This window comes from Stegostoma tigrinum, chromosome 34 (genome assembly GCF_030684315.1).
Source record: "Stegostoma tigrinum isolate sSteTig4 chromosome 34, sSteTig4.hap1, whole genome shotgun sequence".
Taxonomy (NCBI): Eukaryota; Metazoa; Chordata; class Chondrichthyes; order Orectolobiformes; family Stegostomatidae; genus Stegostoma; species Stegostoma tigrinum.
In genome coordinates, this window is record NC_081387.1 from 18,881,246 (window position 1) to 18,884,770 (window position 3,525).

Here is a 3,525-nt window from a genome sequence, read left to right on the forward strand (position 1 = left end):
CAGGCACTGTATGTGTGTGAGACTTAGCACCAGAAGCCACTGCTTTGTATTTTTAGACACTGCACTTCCTCCTTTCACTCTGAGTGCACTCCAGCGTGGCCAGTGACACAGCGGCTAAAAAAAACCCACCTGCTCTTTCCTAACTCACTGCCCCTCATGGTGTCACTCAATTTCCTTATCACATTGTGGTGACTTAGCATTATCCACTCTCAGTGCAACTACCAGGCTGGTAAAACTGCCTCTACATGGTCCCTATCAAACACTCCAGGGGTCAGAAGAGATTTGAAATAACAAGGTGTAGAGCTGGATGAACACAGCAAGCCAAGCAGCATCATAGGAGCAGGAAAGCTGAGGTTTCGAGCAGACACCCTTCTTCAGAAAATTTGATTTCTTGAAGAAGCGTTTTGGCCCAAAACATCAGCTTTCCTGCTCCTCTGATGTTGCTTCGCCTGCTGTGTTCATCCAGCTCTACACCTTGTTATCTCAGATTCTCCAGCATCTGTAGTTCCTACTATTTCAGAAGAGATTTACCAGGATGTTGCCAGGTATGGATGGTTTGAGTTATAAGGAAAGGCTAGAGAGGCTGGGACCTTTTCTCACTGGAGCATAGGAGGTTGAGAGACGACCTGATAGAGGTTTATACAATGATGAGAGGTGTAAATAGGGTTAATGGTCGGAATCATTTCCCTCGGATGGGGGGGGGGGTTTCAAGGCTAGGGAGCACATTTTTAAAGTGAGAGGAGAGAGATTGAAAAAAGAGGAGGGGCAACGCTTTTACACAAAGGGCTGTTCGCGTGTGGAATGAACTTCCTGAGGAAGTGGTGGATGTGGTTACAATTACAACATTTCCAAGACATTTGGAATAGTATGTGATCAGGAAAGGTTTGGAAGGATATGGGCCAGGGGTAGGCAGGTCAGGCTATTTTAGCTTCGGATTATGTTCAGAATGGACTGGTGGGACCAAAGGGTCTGCTTCCGTGTTGTGCTGTATGACCCCATAACAGGGACAATATAGATACTGAGTAAAGCTTCTTCTACACTGACCCCACCAAACACTCCCCAGACAGGGTCAGCAAGGGGTCACATACAGAGCGTAGCTGCCTCTACATTGACGCCATCAAACACTTGCAGGACAGAGGCAGCAAGAGGGTTAGATGCAGAGTGAAGCTTCCTCTACATCAAACACTGCTAAGGACAGGGACAGCATGGGGTTAGATACAGAGTAAATCTCTCTCTACACTGTCTCCATTAAACACTCCCAGGGCAGGGGCAGCACAGGGTTCGATGCAGAGTAAAAACTCCTTTACATTTGGAGAGATTAGTTCCAGGTCCCTTGCTGGCATCACATGCTCAGCAAGTGCCCTTGAAGAAGCTGGATCTGGACCCTTGTGTTCAACATGAGGCCAAAGTGGAGGTTGTTAAACTGCACTTAGAGCTGTTATGGATTACCAAAGCCAGGCAGAAAGCTGTCTCCCTTATTATTCTCCCTGACTGTGCTTTGCTGCAGAGTGTTTGTTGGAGTGAAGCAGAGAATGAGAGAGACAACATCACCTACACCCCAGCAAACCCCGTACTTCCCACTCCCCTCGCTCTGTGGTGAGGAGGTGCAAACCGATGAAGAGTGAAATCGGCCAATCTTTCCATCTGGGCTCTGTCAGCTGGGTTTGGTAGTCACCGCCCGTTTAATCTGAGGTTCAGGGGGACGGGGGTGGGGGGTGGGGTAGTGATACCAATCTCACTCCTGGCAGATGATATTCAAATCCATGGGGTGCAGAAGCATAGCAGGGTGAGGCCACTTAACAAGTATAAGTTAGCAAACACAATTGACATTTATGTAACAATCTCACTATAATGAAATCTTCGCAGAATTTCACAGACATACGATATGGCAAGATTTGTCACCAAGGGGCATAAAGCTGATGATCAAGAACATTGTGAAATTTATCAGCTTGAAGGGCAAATGAGGCACGTTACAAAGTGTGGCAGCAGTCTGTGGTTGAAGCCTGTCACAAGGATAGATTCCAACTTTGTGCACGAGTGGCTACAAGAGGAAGGGCAAAGTTGATGCCCGTTCTGATTTGGCAATGGAACATTAAACTTGCGACCCCGAAAGGGCAGAAGAATCAAAGACCAGCAAGTACACAGTACAGCCATTTCCCTTCGTTTAAATGTACACATGTTAAACACAAGGAAGATGGTCGCACTGTTATCACGGATACTTGGATTAATGGGGGCGAGAAAGGCAGCTCAATGTGCTTCAATAGAGCCATAGAGTCATACAGCAACTGGTCCAACTCGTCCTTGCCGACAAACTAAACTAACCCCACCTGCCTGCGGTTGGCCCTTACCCCTCCAAAGCTTTCCTTTTCATACACCTACCCAAATGTCTTTTTAACACTGTAACTGTGCCCGCACCCACCACTTCCTCTGGCTGTTCGTTCCACACATGAACCACTCTCTGTGCAAAAAACGTTTGCCCCTCATGTTTGTTTTAAAACTTGCTCCTCTCACCTTAAAAATATGGTTGTGAACTCTCCCACCCCAGGAAAAAAACCCTTGTCATTCACCTTATCTACACCCCTCCATGGTTTGGTAAACCTCAATAAGGTCACACCTCAGCCTCCTATGCTCCAGTGGAAAAAATATCCCGGTCTTGCCAGTCTACTTTTACATCATAAAAATGGGGATGGTGCATGCGTTCTTCAGCAATCTGTTCAGCAATGTCTTTTGAACATTCCAGGAGCAGGTGGGGTAATGAACGTGGGCCCCCTAATGCAGAGGTAGGCACACTATGACAGCACCATTCTACAGAATGGCTGCACAGCAGTATCTGTCATGGGTTCTTTCTTTACTTTGCCCTAAGGTGTCCGATGCACCAAATCTAAACTGCTGCCTCTCAGTCAACCATCAGAACATTGCCTCAAATTGTTGGCTGCCCATATGAGGCTGCCGAGACTCCTAAAATCAACACACCTCCACTTAGCCCATAATACAGGGGCCTGGGTAAAGTGGACATGGAGAAGGTGTCTCCACTAATAGGAGAGACTGGACCCAAGGGCATAACCTCAGAGTTAAGGGGCAGCTTGTTAGGACTGAGATGAGGAGGAATTTCTTCAGCCAAAAGTTGGTGAATCTATGGAACTGCAATGATATCATGGCTTTAAGAGATGTATTTTATCCCTTTATTTAAAGAATGGTTTTAATATAGAGGCATCAAAAACAAAATAGCTGGAAAAGGTCGGCAGGTCCAGCAGTATCTATGAGGGAAAGCACAGAATTAAAGTTTTGGGTCCGATGGCCCTTCCTCACAACTCAATACGGAATTTTAATACAGATGGGTAGAACTGTCTATTTAAATTCAATAAACTGAACAGTTTGTGAGGCTTTGGGTTTTTTTTTTGAAGAAGAGTTGGAACAATAGAAGCAGCCTGGCTGAGTGGGGTCAACAAACGCAGGGGAGGAATAAGAGAGCAGATGGTGTAGAGACCCTATGCCAAAGACAAAGGGGCTACTAACACTGGAGAA